Source organism: Denticeps clupeoides, chromosome 6 (genome assembly GCF_900700375.1).
Source record: "Denticeps clupeoides chromosome 6, fDenClu1.1, whole genome shotgun sequence".
NCBI lineage: Eukaryota > Metazoa > Chordata > Actinopteri > Clupeiformes > Denticipitidae > Denticeps > Denticeps clupeoides.
Genome location: NC_041712.1, coordinates 18,184,734 through 18,209,953, shown reverse-complemented (window position 1 = coordinate 18,209,953; position 25,220 = coordinate 18,184,734). Strand labels below are relative to the sequence as shown.

The following is a 25,220-nucleotide window of genomic DNA, read 5'->3' as shown; positions in this document are numbered from 1 at the left end:
TGTGTCCCAGAGCAAGACACTTAAGTTGCTCTGGGGGGGACTGTCCCTGTAACTACTGATTGTAACTCTGGATAAGGGCATCTGGGAAATTCTGTAAATATAAAAAAGTAAATAATTATAATACTTTTAATTTATATGCCATTTCAACAAAAATCTTAAAGTGAATTTGGGTGGAGCTAAAGAATTTACTGCACTGCAATCAGCCTTCAGGGGTACTGGTGGAGATGGTGGCTTTTTCAGTAGTAAAAATCTAACAATACAATGTCTTCGGAAATGGGTTCTTACACCTCAGACGGTATGTGAACACATCTCTAAAGTTGGGTGTATTTGTGCTTATTCAAGGCAGGGCATGCACATTTAATTGCTTGTTTTTTATATAGTCTGCACACAGCCTGTGTGCTTAGCCTCAGTGTTGTCTGTGATCATGGCAGACAGGCCCTTATGGTCTTTAAAATGTGTGACATGTAACAGGCACACTAATTTAACAAAATAAAGCTGTTTTTGAATTGGTGAAACTGGTGTATAACTAATCATCATTTCAAAAGGCTTATGAGCATGAGAATGATATCAACAGTGGCTAAGAGACAAATTGTTGTTCTTTTGTGGGGATTCAAGAGAGATTAGTAATATTTTAACTTTGTGGAGAAAGTACCGTATACTGACTATCTCAATTTACAGTTATGTATTATGTGACAGATTCGCTTTATGATTAAATAAATCGACAACTGTGCCATGCTACCGATGGGGCAGGTGGGAAAGGAACAATTGTTGTGTGAGTAGGACTGCTTTCACATTCAGCTCCTGAGATTGTGTCTGAATCCAGCACAGCCAGATGGTAAGATTGGGTGTTAGAGATATCACTGCTGAGCCAAGCGTAGATTCTATCCTCTATACACGCACACACAACAGAGCCAACTTCGCATTAAAACCAATCTCCTTCTCCTAAACCCATTAAGCGCTATGATCATTATTATCACATGCTGCTGCAGGGATGGAGCCATATATTCCATTCATTTTCCACCACTGAAGCTTTTTAATCACCCTGCCGCAAAAGGCCGAACTTCCTAATCTGGCTGGATGCGCAGATCCGGCCCAGGCAGATCCGGCCCAGGAAGCTGCCACTCAAAACCCCTCCACGGCCCTGCACCATCAGTCCAAAGAGCTGCCAGCCCCTCCCACGACCACCAACCACGGAGCCACCGCCAACTGCTGGCTCCATTTCCTAATGAGCGTAGAGGAACACCGCTGGGGATTGTTTTATATCACTTAGGAGGTTTAAAGTTACATCTCTCCAGTTCACACGCTAGGGTGTGAATATTAATCTTAATTTTTTCAACGTGACGAGTGGCGAGGCGGATTTTATAGACTCCTACGCAGCGCAGGGAGATGCAGATTGATTAGAACCAGCATAGAGTTTGAAAGGAGAGTAAAACGTGTCGGGTGACTTCTTCAGACGGAGGCCATCGTCTGAGTAACCCCATATTAAAATCACATCATTGTTTTCTTTAACGCATTTAAGAAAACCTACATTTGGCCGAAGAGCTCAAATTGAATTTTATTGATTTCTCATTCTTGTTTTTTTTTTTTTTTTGTTTTTTTCCTCTCTTCTTCTTCCCCTGCGTGATTTGATTTACCCGTTCCTCGTTCCATATAATTACGCATCAACCTTTGGGTACGGGACTTTCACCGCAGTGGCTCTACAGGCTAAATGCAAATAGTAGTCTAGAGGTAATCCGATCAGAGCACTCCCTACCATCGATCCGGACGGCACCGAAACAAAAAAATCCGCCGACATTTCCCTTAGAGGAGTATTGATATTTATAACCATGTAAAACAGATGGGAGCAGAAGCCATAACAGCATTTCCTCATTTGGACTCAATCTGCCAGTCAGAGAGAGATTAGCATTGAGACAGCAAGGCAGGACTCAAAAAAATGTAATAAATAAATAACAAAAGGACGGCGTTGGCGCATTAATGCATTTTATATTGAATTCCATGTCATTTAGATATATGAATATGGAATTGCATTAAAAAAAATCTCAATATCCTTCAATCCAGTCATTATTACTACTGGATTTCAAGGAGGGAGTCGATTCATTTTGTTTGATTTTCAGGGATTGTCAGGCAGCATCTGGACTCTGTCAGCTCCTGCAAAGGACAAAAAGCCTTTATAAAGATTTTATAAGTGAGTTAGTAACTTAACTTCTGAGAGCCTTTTTTTTCCGAAGAAAGACTTTTATTTTTTTCCCTGCATCGTTCTCCTCTTTTTCCCCTCCGGACTTAACATTCAACACTTGGCACACCCTCCCTCCACTCACAAGTACCTCAAAATTGTCTCTGTCCGTGCCAATTTCAGAGGAAGTGATGCTTTTAGCACTATCCCGGGGGGACTGCGGGGTTATGTATTATATGAATGCACTCTTTCACTCTGCTGCATTAAAGGCATATTCTATATGGCCTACTGCACTGCGAGGCCTGATCAGTCTCAGAGTCGCAGTCTACATAAGATGCACAAAGAAGGTCTCATTTCACCAAAACTGGCCTGTCACGCGCGATCAAAAACACACAGGGCGCTAAAGTGCAGCAGGGCATTGTGATGCAAGGTTGCTGTTAACGGTGTAACTGTGATATCGGCAGAACCTGTCATGTTCTACAATCTCAGTCTTGACCGTGTCCTCTGTCAGACCTTACAATGTCACCTTTGTTGACAGAAACATGACGATGAAGATGTAGATGTAGATAAGAAGACCCTTGTAAAAATTTAAACGGATGTAGGTGACTGGTTTTCAATATTTTATTAATACATTATTCAGCCACAAACGCACCAAATAATTGTTGGACAAGACATATAAGCTGTGTCTTTAATGCATTGACGTTCACATCGCATGCTTGAAAATCTGTTGGGAGTGTTGCTTGGAGGGTTATTTAAAAGAAATGTTGGAAAATCTGTTCCACTGGGGTTAAATGTTGTTACATTTACATGATGTTACACACGGCTCAATCTCAACAAATACCAGAGTGATGTTGCATTGAAGTGAAGTTCTGTGCAGGCTCCTGTGTAGATCTGGACAATAGCCCCAGGATATTGCAGGATTTCTGTCCAAAATAAATATCTGACAGTGTCAGTCTTTGGTTGCAGATAAGCTTGTTGTTGTGGAGCTGCCTATACCATACCATACCATACATCATACCACACCATACAATACCATACCATACTATTCACCACACCACACCACACCATACAGCATACCATGTCATACCATACCATACCATACCATACACCACGCCATATCATACCATACCATATGCCATACCATTCACCACATTATACCATACCATACACTTCACCATACACCACACCATATGTCATACCATATCATTCCATACACCACACCACACAATACCATTCCACACCATACCGCACCACACAATACCATTCCACACCATACCACACCATACCGCACCACACAATACCATACCACACCATACCATACCATAGCAGTTTCACTTTTGAAGCACTTTTAAAACAACATCAAGGATGACCAAAGTGCTGTACAATACAAGTAAACATAAAACATGATGATACACATACAAATTAGTAAAGCAATAATAAAAAATAAATAAATCTAATAAAAATAATATAAAATAAAATAAAAATCTCTAAAGTAGTGAATCCAGCCTTCGTGTATTTTTTGCCTATAGTGCTAATCTGTCTGAATAGTAAAGTAGAGCTCTCCATGGTCCTAAACCACAGAGGCTAAATAATTTGTTCAGCGAAGACATGGCACAGGAAAATGTATGAAAAATCGTCCTTTTTATCATTTTGGCTAAGCTAAAAATGTGTGTCGATATCCAAGTAATTGCACAGCCAGAACACATACAGAGCTGCTCCAGGAGACTGGGTCCACCATGAGGGACCACTCACACATGAACACAGAGAGATGAAGCCGTCCTGTTTTAACGCCCCTGCATTCGATGAACTAGCGTTTGTTGCTCTTTTATGTCTTTCTCGCTGCCGCTTCACTTCATCTAGAGCTCTGCAAGAAATCATTAAAGTCCTGTTCACTCTTAGAAAGTACATTATTACACAGAATTCTCACGCAGGTAGCACACTTTAATGCCTTGGTCTACTGGAGTCTGAGATTATTGTTAATATTCACAGCTGGTGTGTCTTCAAATGCAGTGTAGTTATTACTCTTAATATGCTCAGTGTAGTACAGTTAATATTTTTCACTTGCTGTGTGTTTGACTGCAGTATTGACAGAGGATGACAGTCAATAAAAAGTAATATCCACGTTAGAAATAAAAATGTCTCCTGTGTAAACTAATTAAATAGGACTGTGCAACTGAATTTTAATACAGCAGCATTAATACCATATGCTGGTATTAGGCAAAAATATTCTGAGCTGGTGTTTATTGAGAAAAGTTTGACAACCACTTGACAGTCACTTGTCTGCATAGGTACGTGTCATTGCGGGTACATTTCTGCAGATAGTACATTGGGGACCAGAAACAGACTTTCACTGTACCCTTCTTTCTGACAGTGTGTTGCAATTTGGACTTTCACATTCCATCCCATTTGAATTTTGTCACCTATTTTTGTACACAAATTAAATTCAAACAGGGGAATATGTATCATTACCCCGCACCTATCAGTATCCTCCAAGTTTATAATTAATATGAATTGTGCTAATCTCATTAAGAAAAGCTCAGAACCATCTGTCATGTTTTACAGTCAGAATTTGCAAAGCAGGGATTAGTCACTGACGTCGTGAGCGGTTTCTGAAAGTGTCATTTTTAGAACACAGATTGCACAGACCCAGACGCATGACCTGCAGATTTCATCACCCAGAGCCTGTAGTACGGAGTTATTCATGAATTCTGTCTCCTTGCCTCTATCATTACTTTTCTCTCTTTTGTCCGACTGTTAAGCTACTTTTAACATCACTGTGCGAAGCAATTTCCATTCTCTTGTGCGTCAAAATGTCAAGGTGTCATTGTAAAGCAGAACTCGCTCTCGCTTTCGTACTCATCGTACCTGTTAAAGTAAAGGTTACGCTCGCTGTATTTCTCTCTGCCTATCTGTCTCTGGCGCTTCACACACCCACACGTTCTCAGCAGGCTCCGGTATCTGACAACAGTTGGGTCCGAGCGCAGCAGGAGAACGGAGATGCCAGGCGCCGTGCGCTTTGTACAGCGGATGCATAATTGGTCTTTAAGAGAAGTCCCAGTTCCCACAGGCGCGTGGCACCGACCCTGTCGGCTGCCGTGACCCTGCAGACGGGCTCGGGTCCAGCGGGCATCTTAACTAGCCAGGGCCGGCGCTGCAGCCCACAGCCTGAGGCGAAGGAGACACTCGGTGGGGAAAGAGCTGTAATGTGTACCCATGGAGGCACACCTGTCCAGACATTTCCAAACTCACACATACACAACACACCCTTCCTGATGATTATGGGACTTGACACAGCAGGTTTCAGAGGCTGCAGTGTGTAATTGATTGATGTGGATGATGCTGTATGTGATAAAAAAGAGTCCAAAATCTAGACACATGTTCAGGAATCTCACACACACACACATAAGGGATCAAGAGCAATATAAAAAATGTTCTTTCACCAGAAATTGATTTACTTCCTATATTTGTGGGGACATTGTGCATGTTTGTGTGTGTGTAATTTCGAGTATAATTTGATAAAGTAATATACCACTACCATATTCATTAGCATTTAGCCTCTGAAGCCCGGCAGTAAACTGGCTCTCTCCTGTCGCTCATGTTCTAATAAGAGTCTGTGTCAGTCTGTCCCCAAAATGCTCTAACTGTTCCCCTCTGTCTCTGGGAAGGGGACGGAATCAAGTTATGCATGCAGTTGCCCCGGATTTTATAATTCAGGAAGCGTGAATAGTGCGCTCTGGCGCGGCCCTGGCAGCAAGATAAATAAAGAAATAAACTGAGAACAACTAAGCAGGTGATGTTCCAGGTTAGTTGCCATGGCAACACCGGGTGCCAGCAGCCTGAATGGCTTTGGGTTACGGGGCGGAGTGGCCACATGTCTCGCTGGACCCCTCTCCACAAAACTGCTGAGGGAGCAAGGGACTGCCGGAGAGAGTGAGAGCATTACCTTAACATGGTAGAGAGCTGAGACACACACACACACAGACATAGGCAACACAACACACATACACTGCATATTCCTTATTATACGGACAGAAACTATTGTTTATACATCAGACACATCTTCTTCCTCCTCCTCTCCCGGCCTCCTGTTCCCTCAGCGTTGAATAGAGGGCATTATGCATGGCCCTCGGCCCGCTGACATTCAGCTCCACACACACACCAGCACACAGAACACTGACATTTACACCACACACATCAACAAAACAGTCGGTCTGTCTGTGTGTTTAAGACAGTGTGTGTTTATGTTTTATGCATTTTCATGAAAAGATCTGGTCCCTCTGCAGATGCTTCTAGATCATGACGTAGGCTAACATTTTGGAGTTTGGGGTGCTGTGACCCGGTAAAAAGAAGTGTTTATATTTAGAATGAACTCATTTTTTTTGCTGGGGATCACCACTGGTTTATATGAGAGCACTTATTTTTATTAAAAATAATCTGTCTGTTCCTTTCACCTTAGGAAGAATAAACCTTGAGAAATTTGAGAGAAGAGAAGAGAAGAGAAGAGAAGAGAAGAGAAGAGAAGAGAAGAGAAGAGAAGAGAAGAGAAGAGAAGAGAAGAAATGAACGCATTGGTCAGCAGTTTACAGGTTCCATTTCCTGTCTGCCTGCAACACAACTTTACATTTAAGCGCTCACTTTCAATTACCTTATTTTATGACAGAGCACTGGCAAAACTAAAGGAATATTATGACAAATTTCTTTCATCTCTTTTGATGTGCCTGACATTAATGCCGAAGCGGCCCAAAAATTATGCAACGCTCATGCGAAATTATTGATACAAAATACAATTGAAAAGTGACGCTTAATTCATTTCAGAGCCGCAGCAGTGTCAGAAATATTGCATATTGCTCAACGTAAACTTCCAAACTGTATTTTGTAATGAAATTTGTTTTGTGCAGGGAATTATTTTGGAAAGAGAGATACACACATTAAATATTCCATTCTACTGAAGAGGCTGATGATTTTCTTAAGTGTCTGTGAGCATTAGAGTCATGAAGGATGGAGTGATATCACAGCACAGAATGGTCGCCCTGTGAGGGCTGTTCTGTCTTGCTGTGTCTGTGTGTGTGTGTGTGTGTGTGTGTGTGTGTGTGTGTGTGTGTGTGTGTGTCTCTGTGTGTGAGTATTGTCACAATGACAACTAAATCTTCATGGTGTCAGAATGTCCTGATATTTCTCATTCACGCTGCCGAAGAGCACACACACACACACACACTCACACTCTCATGTACTCCAATATGCACATGCATGCACACACACTCTTCACATTCATGTGCATCTATAGTGTTTGAAGCACAAACAGGGGGGAGTCGCGTGAAGGACACACAGGTTTGATCCAGCCTCCACACTAAACCCTGTTTACTCAAAGCATCTGGCCTCGTTCACACATCATAAACCACACACACACACACACACACACACACAAGTCTATGCACACTCTCTCCCTCACAGACACAGCAGGGCTTTCCTTTAATGCTGCAACTTGCTCGGTTTTTCGCGAACCGAGGCCATAAATCACACACTCGCATCCGAGGACACACACACCACACACACATGACTGCGCCGCAGGGCCAGCAGCTGCACTCCGCCTGGTAGACACACTGCAGGTAGGCTGGTGTGTGTTACCCCCTCGCACCAGAGCCGGCGCACACTGGGGCTTGCAGGGACGTGCAGCAGATGGCGGGTGAGCAAACATGTTCAGAGTGTTGTTCAGACTGTGTGTGTGTGTGTATGCATGTACACATGCATCTGTGGGTGTGCATGTTTGTGCTTGCTCTATTGGTGTGTGTGTGTGTGTGTGTGTGTGTGGTCGCAAGTGCGAATGTGAAAGAGGTGAACAAAAGAGAAAGGTGGAGAACGAGTGAGTGAGGAGGACAGAGAGAGGGAAGGTGTGTGAGTGTGCATGATAAAGTGTCGGTGCTGGCGGCTTCACTATTGATTGTCTGTTATAAAGCGATACACAAAGGTCAGAGGAAGTCTATCCATTTACCACGGGCACGCTTTACTGCTGAAATGCCAACACACACACACACACACACACACACACACACACACACACATCACTGTTTGTGAATTTTTTGTATATACATGCATCTGTGTGTGTATGTGGTGTTCTGGGTCTTATAAAATCTTCAGTTAAATTCACAGCAGTGTTTTACACGCTCTGCTCTCAGTGTATATCTGATGCTGTGAGCAGCTCGCTTCTCAGCCTTATCTGCCTCTTTCACACACCCTGGACACACTGAGACATCGTCACACCGCACTGGACTACAGTCACTGACCCGTTTACTTCGCACATCTATAAAGGAGGCGTCAGGATATTCCAGGGACACTGTGTGTGAGTGTGTGTGTGTGTGTGTTTGGACAAGCATGTGTGTGAGATTTTAATTAAATGATTGAACTGTCAAGAAAGGATCAAGGTAGATAAGATTTCAGCATGCAGCTGCATACATAATATAATCAGACCACAAGGCATGCAGGAAACCTGTCCACACACACACACACACAAACAATTTGTGGGGACCAATTTGTGGGGACCATCTGTAGCACATCATCCATCCGTCCATCTATACCAAACACACACTCACAAACACACCAGGGCCAGTATATCACTGTCAGTTCCCTTGACCTGCAGTCTTATGTCTGTGGGAAGAAAACAAAGCACGTACTCAAACTGAACAGATTCTAATGGTTACTAACGGTTACTGAAAAAAATGTCCCCACAATACACACACACACGTAGGCATCTCTGTTTAGACACACACACTTCAGCCATTAAAGCTTGAAGCATAACATCTCAAGGCCAAAACAATTATCTGTGTTTCTAATAAGAATGTGAGATGCCAATAACACAAATAACAACAAATTAGCTTGGGCAAAAAGAAATAAATTACACATGCTGTTTCCCATTTCAAACAATCTTTTAATATCGGCCATCACTTTCATGTGCTGACTAAGAGACTGCTAATGATGCTGTTGAGAAAAATAGGGTTTTGGAGAATAAGGTTTTTAGAAATGTTATACTAGACTGTTAATTGACAGATGACTTTCCTTGATAGCAGTAGTGGACAATAATGTAGATGACTGGGGGATAAAAACAGACACATAATAATAACAGATTAAAACATCATAGCCGGTAAATGACAAGAATTTCACACATTAAATGCTAATCAATGACACAAATTATCAAATTTTCCTGAAAGGTAACAGCACAGCATTTAAAGAGAACCCTAGATACAAGATACTGTAAACACAGACCAAACGTAATGTCACTCATGCCATCGCACACACAGCTGAGGTTATGATTGTGTCCCAAAACTGCCAAACACCAGAACAAAGCGCACCCCAGTGACTAATGCTGTTACTTAAGCACTTGTGGAAGGAACAGCATGTGTCCCTGTATATCAATCCAACGACCACTTTTGATGATGAGAACAGCCATATAGGCTTTATTCACAAAAATACTATGATAAATTTTCAGGCTGCTACAAAAATAAATCACTGTGCAGATATACCAGTCTGGTACAAAGTGTGTTGTTCTCTGAATTCTGATATGAAGCTATTTTGAATTATTCTGACAATCATAAATATAAGTATAAGTAATATATAAGTGAAATATATATAAGTATAATAAGTGAAGTGATTGTCACATGTGATACACAGCAGCACAGCACACGATGCACACAGTGAAATTTGTCCTCTGCATTTAACCCATCACCAAGAGTGAGCAGTGGGCAGCCATGACAGGCGCCCGGGGAGCAGTGTGTGGGGACGGTGCTTTGCTCAGTGGCACCTCAGTGGCACCTTGGCGGATCGGGATTCGAACCGGCAACCTTCTGATTACGGGGCCACTTCCTTAGCCGCTAGGCCACCACTGCCCCATATTATATTCATAATATGCATTTTCTCATCTGTTACCTAAGTGCAAGAAAACACTCACACAGACATAAAGACATAAACACAGGACATGTATATTGTACATCACACATGTACAATAAAAATAATTTTTTTTAAAAAGATCTCTTCATCTTCCTTCCGTTCTGACTTTCTCTGTTAGTGTCCCCTCTGCCATGCATCACCATTCAATTTTTACCCTGGCTCTCAAAACACACATACACACACACACACACACTCAGTGTGATTATCAACTCTATTATTCATCCTCCATTAAAAGAACACACCACATATCTATCCCATGAGCCCATGGAGGAAGCAAAAGCCACCAGGTGAGATGACAGCCCGGCACTGAAGGACGGAGAGCCGAGGCAGCTGTGATGGAGCGGATCGGCCCACTCGCCCTCAGAGAACAAGCGACCGCTGCCCCAACCAAAACGGCAGCCTGCAAAGGCTTCGGGGACAGAACCGTAACCCGGGGCAATGGATGTTCAGACCTGATGACCTGCGACAGAAAGGCTCCAGTTATCTCACTTAATCTTACAACTTCAGTGCCACTTTATCCATCTATTTAACTTTATCCAACTATATATTAGGATTGTACATGGTTCATAAACAAGAAAAAATAAAAAAAACTATATTATCTAAAGTATATTATAAAGAAATAACGTAATAATATTGGAGCATCATTTCACAGGTGAACACTAGATCCAGGATTTTCCAAACAGATTAACAGTGCAAAGCGCTATGAACCACACCTCTACAGTGTAAAAACATGAACAGAGGGGTAATGTTTCCAGCTTTATTTCACTGATAATTCACTCACAGCACAACAGCAACCAGGCCTTGGGCTGATTTTCACACCAGACACCTTTCTAGTGCCATCGTACGTTACCAAATTCTATCATAAATCCTATCAAATTTAATTGTCCTTTATGTTTGTAAACTTTCTACAGCAGGACCACCTCGACTCTCCAAGAAGTAAATTTGAGGCCAGATGCCACCTTGACATGATGTTAAACTAGAGTCTGATTTAATTTCCTGTCGTCATCGTGGTCAGTCATTCTGACAGGGGGTTGAAGTGAACAGGGTGGTGATGGGCAGCTGAAGGGACCGGGGTAATGGTGGGTTGTAATGGGTGTCATTAGACCCGACAAAAAGAACCGGCCAGACGTATCTCTGCAACGAGAAGCTAGTATTTTTCATTTCTGCACCTCGTCAGTCCTACTGTGTGATTCTCTACCTTTCATACCTGAACAACCTGGTTCAGAAGAACAGTATCTTAAGCATCTGCCAGTAAAATCTTTTCAATATTTTGTCTCTGCTTTGAAACCAAACTCAAAACCAGCACAAAATATCCATATAAATAAACAAATTACTTTTACCGCTTTCTGTAGTTTAGACGTGGTTTTCATGTGCATGGGTTCTTGTGCTTGTTTAAAGTTCCAGATACACAACTTCTAACCGGATCACTGAACATTTCAAACTACCACACAACTGACCGGTGATTGGAATCACATGCTGACTGGTTCCCTGGGTCTTAGATACCCAAGAAGTGAGATGGGTCAGGAGTTTGGAAAATGGACTTAAGAGAAAAACAAGCATTACTTGCTTTTATTGGGTCAAGAAATGCTTTGGCATAACGGCCCTGCCTCTTTCCATTACCCCTGTGAGTTTGGCTGTAGATCTTTAGCACAGTCACAGTTGACGATGAGTCAGTGAGAAGTCAAGAATGTCTTGGTGATTGACCATTTTTTCATAATTGATCATCTGATTGCCAGTTTTATCAAAAACATTTAATTGTGTGTCTGAAGAGACAGGCTGGAGCGAAGTGGTGTGAGAATATAAATTTGAATATAATGTTCTTGTATCTATATGTGGAGTGGACCAAGTGCCTTGACAAACTCGTTAGAGTGTGTGTAGTGTAATGATGGTGAGAATGTGTATCTTTGAACATGATACACAGCACATGTGTGTGTGTGTGTGTGTGTGTGTATGTGTGTGCATGAATAGGTTAAACTGTGTGTGTGTGTGTGTGTGTGTGTGTGTGTGTGTTCACAGCGCATGTCTCAGAAGGAGGGCTGCTAGTTGATTGCACTGAGTGATGATGATTGCAGATGCTCCACCGTCTCTCAGCTTTAAAAGGAACCCATTGCGTGAAAATGAGGAACTCGCACACACACACACACACACACACACACACACACAAAACAGACAGAAAGGGAAAAAAACTGAGAGAGAAAGGAAAAAACAAAACAACATAACAAGAAATCACTTTGTAATTTCAATGATGAAAAATTATGTGGAAACACATTTGAATGCACTTTGCTTGTTTTCTTGCTTCTGCTCTCTGCGGAGGGGGCCTGTGATTGTGGGGTGGTGGTGGTGGCGGTTCTGACACAAACAGAGTTTTTAGTGACACTCAAAAGACAAATTAGACCAACCAGCTTGCCGGAGAAGCAGAGAACAGTTTTAAAGGAAATTAAGTCCCCGTAGGTCAAGTTTTAAAAAGAAAGATAATGTACCTGCAATTCCCTAAGACAGGAAGTCACACTTAAAAAAAAAAAAAAAGTTGATGCATCTATGCAGTTTTTAGTTGCCACGAGGCCAATAACCTCCTGCCCACCATTGGTAAAAAAAAACATATGTACATACACATTCTGATGCAGTGTGCACGTGAGAGACAGAAGACCAGAAGGAAAAAAAAAAACCTCGGTCAGGAGATCAGGCCGAGCTGTAATTATCCATCACTCTCACAACCCAAGCCATCATCATCACTGCTATCATCATGAGCATTACGACAATTTACACATCAAAGTCAGAGTGGAGCATCTGCCATGGGAGTTCTGCTGCAAAAGAAAAATGTGACCTTTGTTCACTGGTGGTTCTTTAGGGGCGTGTTTAAAGCTGTATTTCTGCATTTCGGAATGTGCTTTGCAGAATGTGGTGGGGGGGTCAAATGGCATTTTGGCCAATACTTACCATTTAGGCTTATTTTGTGTATGCAAAGAAACGTTTTTTGTTGTTTTATGTTAAAACATTTGTCATTAGTGTGTCTTAACTAGACCATAATGACTCTAAGAAGCAATGGTTTAGAACCCCTACTGACTGGAGCACCTTCACCTTCATATAATCACCAGGTCACCACATCAGCAAATTCAAACAGTTCACATTCTCTGCATTTAAAAGCAGAATTATAGCATAGACTACTAATTAGACATTTTTTAATCAATTCTACCGAATGGATGGCAATGTTTTTTTGTTTTTTTTTTAATAGTTGATGAATGTGCATTAATAAAGTGTCAAGTCAGTCGGTCCCTGTGTAAAAGTAGGCCTGAACATTCTGAGTATATATCAGTCCAGCCACCTCTGTATTTCTGTACATCCAGCCTGGCCGGTCGACACCTGCACCTCCCAAATCGCTCTTTCCTGAAATAACATCCACATGGGTCCTGGATAAATCACTGCCTCTGCAGATGACTTCGGCACCGTGTGAAGAAGAAAGAGTCTCTGTCCCACTACCGACGCCCATCAACAGCTAACCAACAACAGATGTCCCTGCCACTGTGTGTTTCAGTGTGATAGTGTATGTGTGTGTGTGTGTGTGTTTGCATTCACTGCTGTGAGTAAACCTCGAGGCTGCAGGATATCATGTCACCTGGGATGAGAAACCTATCAAAACCTGATCCCAGCAGGTGCTAAATGCAGTTTCCCACCGAGCGCTGGGACCTGACTGTGTGTGGGGACCAAATAGTGATGGTGTGTGTGGGGACAAAATATCATCACAAAGATATGGCAAAAATCTGACAATTTGTAAAAACATTTTATTGGTCTCCAGTAAGAAAAATTCTTTCATTTTAGTTTTATATGTTTATGTGTGCTGTCTCCTGGATTTACCCAAATAAATAAATACAAACAAGAAATGACCACTTGCTAGTTATCTGTTCTTATTAGAGGAAGAACTAAGTCCCTGTTCTCTCTTAGCTCTGACACTCAGACGGCAAAGTTGATGCAGTTTTTAAGAAAAAAGCTTAAATAAGTGACGAGCCTATAGAGATGACAGTTCTCATGCACCTTACTTCCTCATTCCAGAAGAATTAAACCCCCTTCTGCCGATCCCTTTCTCATCGATTTCCCTTGGTTCTCTATGTTCATTGTACCCCATGTCTACAGAGTTCTCAGGACCAAAAATGTATTGTGGCATTAGCGAACACTCCCCGTGCATTATATGTATTGTTGCACTGAGAAAATACCCCCTCTGTGTGTGTGTTATCACTGTTCTGAAAAGAGAAGAAAATAAATGTATACTTTTAAATGGCAAGACTGGTGGACAAAACATACACATTCATGTTGAAAGGCTAGATTCTAACCTGTGAATTTCCACCCATACAGAAGCTTGGTTAATAAGCCCTGCTTATTTTAAACCCCAGGCGAGCCTATCACACTACATCACACCAAAGTGCTAAAAACAGGAGGAATAAGCTCCTTTTGGCATCAAATGTGAAAGGTAATTACTACAGCCGTGTTGTGGGGAAAATTGTCCGGCCGGCGCACAATCACAAAGCACAAATTCAACCGAGGCAATCATTCCACCCCAACATTCTAATCACTCTATTCAACGCGGCGCTGGAAACAACATCCCGCCACATCGCCGAAGGTGCTGGGCTCGCTGAAGGCGCAGGAGGAAAGAGCAAGTGCTGGCATAGCCATCGAAGACGGAGAGCGCCTAATGTGTTTACCGGCACGGCGAAGGCCTCTTCCACTCACTACCCCGTCTTTATCTCTTTGGCTCCCCTCTTTCTCTGCTGCTCTCATGGGTTTTTCCAGGCTCCCCTCTCATTGGACGCAACCTGACCTGGATGTGTTGTCTCAGTGATTGGCAGCTTTATCCCGAATCCTCAGCTCAGGTCCCAGAAGACTACTCCGGTTTATAGAACAGTTTGACGGAGCCAGGGTGAGGGGGGGGTGGCCACACATTAGCAGCTGCTACACAACACCACACTTAAAACACACACACACACACACACACACTCACACACAAACAGTTAGAGCTGCCACTGATTTCTTCAGCATCCCCCCAGAGCTTTGTTAAGAAGAAGGAATGAGCACACAAAATGGCCATGGGAAAACAGGAAGATGGAAACTTCCTCACATACACAAATGTTCTTTTTATTGAACATTACATAGTGCAGGGTACGTCTAACCCGGTGGTACTAGCAATATGCCTTATTACATATTAACAACACTGATTACAAACACATAACTAACAATAATGAAACAACACTATGATCCAATATTGGCTATTATTTCTATTTTAGGGTCTATTAAAAGTAGGGCTGTCAAAATTAGCATGTTAATTGATGAAAATAATTAATAATTATTTTATGCGTTAAGATAAACAAATACAATTTAAGTGTCTGCATTGAGTTCACTTCCAGTGTAGGGTCTGGCCTGTGACATGATGGACGTGATTAATCGTGATCACAGTATATGATATTTACTACTTAGTGGGGACCCAAAATGTTTATGAGAACATTCTCATAAACATATAAATACAAAATGCACATACACCGAACAACATGGACATGCAGTTAAGAATACAGACACTCGAGGAAAGACACACTCCTCTGTGTTCTTTTATTTTTTAACTACAGCACACATTTAAAAAGAAAAACATCAGCCAGCGCATAGACTGTGTCCCATCAGGAGGTCCCTATGATTCCCAGCAGCACTCAAAGATAAATCAGCCCAGCACATTAGAGCGATGACACGCCAGTCATTACTCACAGTGGGGCCGGAGCGGCGCTGAGAAGCCCCACATTTTCTCCGCAGAATATTTCTGTCGGCCGTGACAGAAGCGGCTCCTATTTAAGCGGGAATAATGCAGCCGTTACACAGACGTATGGCTTTTTAAATGGCGAACTATTTCAATGACTGATCTTGGCCGAGATTCGGAGAGGGCGAAGCCATGCCTCATGTTTAAGCGTCTGCCGGAGACGGCGGTGCCGGTTTGTGCCGGACGCTGGGTCTCAGTCAGGTTCAATCGGGCGAAAGTAGAGTTCCGCGCTCTCTGCAGAACACAACCAACTCTCACCCTCCGCGCTATCAATCTAGCGCCTACTGGGCGACCTTTCAGACAGACAGTTCATTTGTGATACCGGGGAGAGACCTGGTCATGAATGTTCTGACCCCTGCTGAAACAGACTTCTACAAAATACACACAAAATGCACACACACACACACACACACAAAGCCTGTGAGGTAATATATCAGTTGAGTTCAAAGAACACAAATCCATCATGGGCACAGCATGGGGTCATCCTGGAACCCTACCCATCACAAGTAATTACTGGGAATGGCGTGCGTATGTGTGTGCGTGTGTGTGTGTGTGTGTGTGTAATTGCATGCGTAGACTTTGCGCGAGTGGGTTTGTGAACGCGTCTAAATGCCCTGAAATGTGTGGTGAAAGCATTGTTTTGCTAGGCTTAACAGAATGACTAACAATGGAGAGTGTGTTTATCCACCATCAATTTTGGCACCTCTCGTGCAACCAGGCCATTACTGCTACACACACCCACACAGTCAATATAACACCAGGCATCAGCGCCATCACAGCCCGGACACTGTGCCGGACATTAACAGCACCAGCGCTGAGCCCACTAACACTGCAAAAGGCCTCCTGCTAATCTACCTGCTGGTGAAAATGCTCTGCAAACAAAAAAACGGATAATACTGCATGAGCAAATGTGAAACTTTGTAAACAATTTAATACACTTCCAGGGACATGATGAAATAGGATCTGCATAATTTGCCTACACCAAACCCGTCCTGAATTTTTTTTACACATTAACATATTCATTGTGTGTGATCTATACATAATCCACCTTGCAAATGACATACTTTGAACTCATTTATGCAGTTTACGAAACACTTATGGACGTTTTTTTAGAAGAGATAAAGCAGCATAAAAAGTTTAAGGCCAAGAAAGCAGTGAATACAGGGTGTAAACCAGAAAAAAAAACCTTCAACAGCTAATCCATCACTTCAGGCGGGGCTAGACTCAAGGTACCTTCTGGTGCAGCATCAGGAACAGAACTGGTCCAATTCTATTTCATTCCAATTCATCCACAGAAAGACTGTACAAAAAGTACCAAAAACTTGTAATAATGCCCCCAATATGATCTAGTCTCATGTGACAGATGTGTATACAGGTAGATACTGTAGCATTCACAATTTAATGAAATTTGAATGGCTGTCTACCAACATGAAACTGATATGGTATTCATTTTTAAAACTAATGTAATATAGTAAATGTATACAAAGAATGTAGTAGCCTAGTGGGTAACACACTCGCCTATGAACCAGAAGACCCAGGTTAAAATCCCACTTTCTACCATTGTGTCCCTGAGCAAGATACTTATTCCTGAGTGTCTCCAGGGGGGGACTGTCCCTGTAACTACTGATTGTAAGTCGCTCTGGATAAAGGTATCGGATAAATACTGTAAATGTAAATGTACTTACCTGTGAACTGTCACATTTGGCTTTGTTGCATCCAAAGTCACTAATTTCCTGACATTCATGGGAATTAAGGAAGCATTATGGGAGAATTAAAGACCTTTTGTGTTTTCTTCCCCAAAAATCTATAAATTTAAGTTCTTTTTTGTTAGACATGTTACTGCACTCATCCAGTCAAGCCCAGAACAGCATGTCCCTCAGTAGGCACAGTAACAGGCACAGTAACATCCAGATCCTTCATAGCAGGAAAAATCCATTTTCTGTCAGTCATGTTGACAGATAAAAGTTTGCTCTGGAACACAATTTTACTGTTAAATAATATAACTGGGTTAAAAGGGGTTGAACTCTGTGTCTCTGAGGGGTGGCCAGGGTGCAACAGACAGTTTGTAATGGCTGAGGGAATTCTCAAAGAAGGTCACGGGAGACATGAACGAAATAACGTCTATTTTGAGGAGGAAAATGTGTGGCAGCACCCAATGTGCTTATGTAAAGCCCAACAGGCACAAACTCCAGGGAGAATGCAGAGGCAGTCCAAGTTCATTTACAAGAATCCATGGGGAGGAGGCTTTAGTTGTCATCTATGAGACTCCAGCAAGTTCCCTCAGCTAAGTAAGTTCATGCGATCTTGACATACAGCGAGATCTGCCTCGCTATTGATGATTCAGTTGAACACATGGCTCTCACATATGCAAATTGGTACAAATAATCCATCACACTGGCCAATGAGCGTACTTCCATAGCCGCATACTCATCTGACTCGTTGTTCTGTCCAAACAAACAAACAGGTACACGAATAAACGAATAAGGAGACAAAAATAGAACACTAACATTAGACCATTTAAAGACCCTACCGTTTATCCGTTAATTTGAAGAAAAGAAAAACAGAACAGTGTGTACAGTAGAACTATCTAGACTACACTACACTAGAACTTAAACTATCTATAAGCACTAGTTCCAGATCTGGGTGTGGCTGCTGCACCACTCTCTAGCCCTTTGTTACAGGAAAAGCTACAATGCTACAAGAAAAAAAGGTATAATGCAATATAAAATATACACAAAAGCTGTAATACAAAGTTACAGAGAAAAACACTGGGAATCAGGACGTCCATCGATCTTCTTAACTCATTTATCAATTTCAGGACTGCAGTGAATCTGCCACATGTCTCAGGCACATGACAAGAACACAGAAAAGGCAGAAAATCATGGTTTTGGTTTTGGCAAAATGTACCTAGCTGCTAAGAAAATCACTGTTTACTGCAAACAATAATTACTAATGCCAAGGAAAGAGGAATTCTGGAAAATGCTATTTGTGTGAAAAGCTTCATGTGTCACTTGAGGCTTCTGAAAGCATCCCACAAAGCCCTCACATTTGAGGGTAAATGTTGCTCTTTTTTTTATTATCATGGACTAGATTGGCCCTCTCTTCAGCATGAAACAGAGGTACACCATCTCCAAAGCAATTACTGGCAGACTCCCTCATTATCTCCTCAGAGCGATCCAAGAAAATGCATTTCAGATAACCTCCACCCACAACCTAAACCTTATTCCCAGGCACAGCACTGGATTTTGAAGGACATTCCTTAAGCATTGGCTTGATTAGTAGGAATAAGTTTGTAAGGCTTTTTAAAAAAAAGTACTTACTGGTTTTATAGCAGTGAACAGCGGAGCAATACAACCTTTCTTCACCTTTCCTCTCTCAAAACTAAATGAACAGAACCCAGTAGACAAGACTCAGACCCAGTTGACAATATTAGATTATTATAGGTGACATAAAATAGAATCCTAAGAAGCAGCGGTCTTCACATAAGTTTAAACAGCTTCCAAAATTACAAAACAGAGAACGCTGAATCAAACTGTCTAGTTATATCCATAGAGGAAAGGTTTCGTCATTGTCACAGGTACACAATAAGACTGAACTACTGGGGACAAAAGCCGTGTCAGCTACAACCATATACATGCAATGAACTGGAGGAATAGAGGACAAAGTACTGCTGTATACAAAATTAAGAGAAAAAAAAAGGTTATTAAAAAAGAAGACAGGGATGTATTCTCAGCCCTGACTAAACAGCTTAGCCTGGTTGTTAATTTAAAAATTTGAGAATTTTGGTGTTCCCAAAGGGCACCTTGACCCATAGCAAATCTCCTACATCAGTGGTTCTCAGAGTGAGGTCCACAGTTTCCAGGAAGTTCTTCTCTCCCCCATTAAGCGTAATGCATAATTAATCACAAGGGGTCATTTGAATATCTTTTTACCCTGTTAGGGGCTCCTGGCTGTGAATAAAGTTTGAGAACCTCTACTCAGTGCAGTGGTAATGTAATTATAGGACACACTTTTGGAGCCAAAGGTTTAAAAATTTCTGTGTGACTGACCAATGTCTTAGTCCATTTTCATCCACTTGCTGTGAGTTCTTTTGATTCGTAAATGATCCCATTATTACGCAGTTAATGTTAAACTTGGTAATGGCAAACTTAGGATATAGGTTTTGTGAAAAAAGTTTTGCTGAAATCTACATATATGCACATACATTCACGCACACCCACTTGGCTGGGATTTGAGTAGTGTGCAGCGGGGGAATGGTGGAGGTTAATCCATGGCAGGTTTGGGGATCAGAATGGATTTGTGATTATTATTAAGACACCTGCTGCTCGGACTCCCTTTTTCATTACACCCTCTACAACAGGATTATAAACATACACACACACACATACACACACACACACACACACACACTCACTCCAAATGCATCAATAATCCATTCATGCCTTCAACACATGTCAATGTTCACATGTATTCACGTGTAATCAGAGGGCATTACAATGTCACGTTGTACAGGTAAATAGGTGGCACAGCGTCTCTGTTTAACTCCGTTACCCACCTCTTTCTGAGCGACAAATCTTTCTTAATTTAAGTGAAACGTCTCCATCACTTCCACAATCTCTACTGCAATCTCTTTCCTTTTCCTCCATCCTCAGGTCGCATGCATTTAGCCCTAAGAGTCCCATACATCACGTCGTCAGGAGCCATCTTTATTTAGACGGGTCATCGTTTGTTCTGCTGACAGCACAATAGCCTGTGAGAGAGGCTAATTCTCAGGGCGCTCGGCGTGCACTCGGTGATAAGACTTGGTGCTCCGAAGAAACCTCCTATTATGTGGGCCTCCTTTCAGGGCACAAAAGTGCCAGTGTGACAGTGGCACAAACTTTGCTTTTGTGTGTGTTTGAGGTTAGTGAGGTCTTTCTGTTAAATATGTATGTGTACTTTACATAAACAGCAGTATCAAATGATGCCTGCCTCAGTTTTAGCTGACATGTGGGGATGCCTCTTGCCCATCAAATCCCCAGTGACGCGATCACCATGGAGCCAGGAGCAAAGAGAAAAATCACCATAAATGAATCATTATATCAGTTTAAAACAACAATAGTGCAGAGTTGAAGGGAAAGTTCCTGTGGAGTTCATTTCATGTTTTTGTCACCATTGTCCCCTCTTGACAATTCTAAAGGTTGCAACAACATTCAAGTCGCGCCAATGCATCAAGGTCACCAGAAGATGCAGTTAAGTCACAGGCAGACACTGTATTGACGAAGCTATAAAAGGTCCCTTTTTAGTGTGAAGCTTAGTCTGTTTTAAAAGAGACAATGTGGAAAGGTTTACAGTAGATGTATAGAATATAGAATCTTGCAGACTAGGTGAAAAAGGAAAAGCTAATATCATTAGAGAGCCACAATGGAGTCAATACATAATCAAATTAAACAAGACTTTCTTTCTCTGAAATGCAAATTAATGTTTATATATTGCAAACCAATGTGGTGAAATTCGAATAGTAATAATCATTTGAAGACCAAACTACCTTTGCCAGGAAATTGTGAAATAATTAAAGGACTAATTTTATTATCAAAAATAAATCATGGTTGTCACAGGAACAGGCATCAGCGCACGATATAAGGGTGAAAAGTGTGGTTTTAATAAATAAACAAAATCAGCAGGATGGCCGGGAACATAGAGATAGGACATAAAGTTGAATTAAAATGCAATGTAACAGTGTTTTAGAACATTCAAGAACTGGCGCAGACATGAGAAAACGGCTGAAAAATAAAGAGGTGATCAGCACCCACAAACCTGCAGTCAACCTGCTTCACCTGGCTAGTCAATGGCTCATTTATTAATGTGCATGTGATAATGTCAATACAAAGGACAGGTCATTTTAAACTGGTTCCTTGATCAGGACAGTCTACTCTGGATTTAGCCAATGAGAAACGTCCATTAACAAAAATTTCCACATAAATATCTACATATGCTTAGTGCTGTGTATCAATGTCAGAATGATATATATATATATTCTTTTTTGCTCTCTCTACTTCTTTAGCTTACGAACCTAAAGTCACATGTTTGGAAAATGTACGTATTTAATTGTAAATATTTTACACAGGTTCAAATTTAAACTGAAATATTTTTTATTTAATTTATATCGCCACATTCCTGCTTCAGTTCTTTTTATGAAAATGTGCTTCAAAATGAACCTACGCAATAGCAGCTTCTACCCAGTAAAGTGCATGTAATCTTGTGACAAATACTCTATATGGAGATATGGAAATGGCAGAAGTGAATGAAACTGTTAAAAATGAATGAAAATGTAAGAAACCTCCTTTAATTTTATGTTCAAATTAATATGAATCACTGCATACATTTATTTCCTGACTTAATGGTAAACATTTGCCTGTACAGTAAACATTGCAAATAGAGTATATTGTGCCTTTGCTGCTGGGATTAGGACAGTAATTACAGTGCCAACTGTCAAACTGCAACAGTACATGATCATAACATTTCCTGTAATATAGCAACACATTAGGCTATAGGGTCGAAAAACACGTTCAGCAATCTGTCTCCTAATTAATCATATTTTGACAACTATTCCACAGCTAGAAAGGGCCCGGGGCCTTTCCAATAATGGGAAACATTTTTTTTTGTTGCCATTTTAATCCTGCATGGAGCCCATTCCTCTAGGGCAATGGGCTTCAGAGATCAGGCCCTAAGGAACTCAGAGCAGAAGGACTGATCTAGATTCAGTTGACTGCTGTCCACGTTGAAAGGTTAAAGACAATAGCTGATTGCAGATCAGCACTCATCCATGTTAATGTAGTAACCAACACTGTTTTATAATGTGCTAACAGAAGTAATTAGAACATGGACACGTTTTTATGATTAAGTCAACCCGACATTTAATTAGTCAGTGATGGTGTGAATTTTCATTACAGGGACCATTTTGAATTCCACTAAATGTATCAAAACTGTGTTGAGCATCAATGAGGTGTTCAGCAAAAAAAGTACAGTGATATCATTAATGTTTTCTGTTCCAGCCACTAGAAACAACCTCGTTAATCACCTAATGCTCCACACTTTCTGGAATGACTCGGCTTGGCTCACGGCTTTATAAATCCTTTTAAAGACTAAAGCAAAAGCCTTGGACTAAGAACTGTATTCACATGCACCTACAAGTACCTACTGTGCCTGTTATATATTTACAGTTATTAGTGTGCATTATTAATTTACATTTCTGATTACTGCAAATGGAAAAATGATCAGGTTAAACTCTCACATTGTGGATTCCTTAACAGTGAACTGTAGACAACAGCTTTAAGTGAATAACAAATATCTCACAAAATATTTACAATTTCTGTCTATTTTTACACTATGAAGTAGTCAAAACATCCCAATTAGAGGCATTTTGATCACATTATAAAACAATGATGTGATAAAAAGTGTGCAGGGCTGCAGCTGTTAGCTTATTTAAGGTGTGAACAAGTCTACCAACAGGAGCACAGCTGATGAGACATTAGAGCACAGCTTTCCTTAAAAAAACATTCATTTTTAAAACACATCCACGGCTCTAACTTTAAGTACATATTTTATGCAATCATAAATAAAAGGTACTTAGAGCTGCCACTTAAACCCTGTTTATGGTAGACAGTATCCAGAGGGCATCTGATGCAACCTGAGGTTAAATATCCAGCCAACCGACTCTTTGACATTTACAGCCCGCCATGATTACAAAAGATGCAATTACTACAAATGTGGGCTGTAGAGCTATAGCGGTGCAACAGTGAGTGGTCAGACGCAGACGCTCATGCGCTGTTTAACTGTGCAGTACCTGTGGTTGCTGGTTGGGGTGAGATTTTGCTTTCTGTAATCAAACTTGTGCATGAAGCTTCACAGATGCATTAAAAAAACAGCCCAATTGTTGAGAGTGTAATATATTCAGTTTTTTATTCTTTAAAACAAACAGAATTTTAGAGGATTCAATTTGCTGGTGGTTTTATTGTATTGACAAAATGGCCTGGCTTTGTTCATAGACTAATGACTGCAAACTCTGCAAACTCAGACAAAAGAACAGGCGTTAATGCAGTGTCTGTTTTATGGGGCTCATTCTGCTAACTCCTAGGCAGCTCTAATGGAGGTTTTCAGTATAGATCCAAGCAATCCTTTGTTTTTTAACTAAAAAATTCTGTCTGTCCAATATAGATTCAATAAATATACAGTTCAGGCCAAAAGTTCCGACACACCTTCTCATTTAATGTGTTTTCTTTATTTTCATGACCATTTCACTTCACTTTTTTTTTTCACTTTTAAAACTTTTTTTATTATTATTTACAGTTGTAGATTCTCACTGAGGGCATCAAAACTATGAATGGAGTTATGTACTTAACAAAAAGTGGAGATCTGGCCTGACCGGACCGGACCCCAATCGAGATGGTTTGGGGTGAGCTGGACCGCAGAGTGAAGGCAAAGGGGCCAACAAGTGCTAAACACCTCTGGGAACTCCTTCAAGACTGTTGGAAAACCATTTCAGGTGACGACCTCTTGAAGCTCATCGAGAGAATGCCAAGAGTGTGCAAAGCAGTAATCAGAGCAAAGGGCGACTATTTTGAAGAAACTAGAATATAAAACGTGTTTTCAGTTATTTCACCTTTTTTTTGTTAAGTACATAACTCCACATGTGTTCATTCATAGTTTTGGTTGATTCTCACTGAAGGCATCAATGTAAATGGTCATGAAAATAAAGAAAACACACTGAATGAGAAGGTGTGTCCAAACTTTTGGCCTGTACTGTACATTTAAAAAATGGCATGTAAAGCATTAATTAGCCCCAGCCATGATGAAGGTCTTAACGGTCCCATTTCCACTGTCCTCTACTGACCCCCAATTTTGTGTAAGTCATGTCACCAGCAGAGAATCCTCCATGACTTTGCTATTGTGGGCTGTGTCAGAATTAGACAGAAGGATGAGTGCAGTAAGATGGTGGACACTATCATGGAGTGGCTTGATCGCATACTGTGAAAAATAAAAAAAAGACAGCGGACCTCAGGACCTCAGAAGGCAGGCTCCTCCGCTCACCCGTTACTTCAGAGGAACAGATGTCAAAGTGGTTGACGACTGGGAGCACACAGAGACTACAAACTGGACTGGTCCAGAAATGTTATTATAAAGAATGGACAGCGCCGTCTTCACTTACTGAGGAAAATCAAATCCTTGAATGTTGCACATATCTGTTGTACCCTGAAGCAGTGAGGTAAAGAAGGCTTTTCTGTGTAATTTATATCATGAAGTATTTTTTATTATAGGGTAGTATCAGTAGTAAAACAA

General features: G+C 41.3%; 1 protein-coding gene across 2 annotated transcripts in view; it reads right to left on the bottom strand.

Annotated features, from left to right (window-relative positions):
• The window catches only part of tenm1 (teneurin transmembrane protein 1), a 165,048-nt gene that overhangs the window by 90,196 nt on the left and 49,632 nt on the right, over nt 1–25,220 (bottom strand). The window lies entirely within an intron of this gene.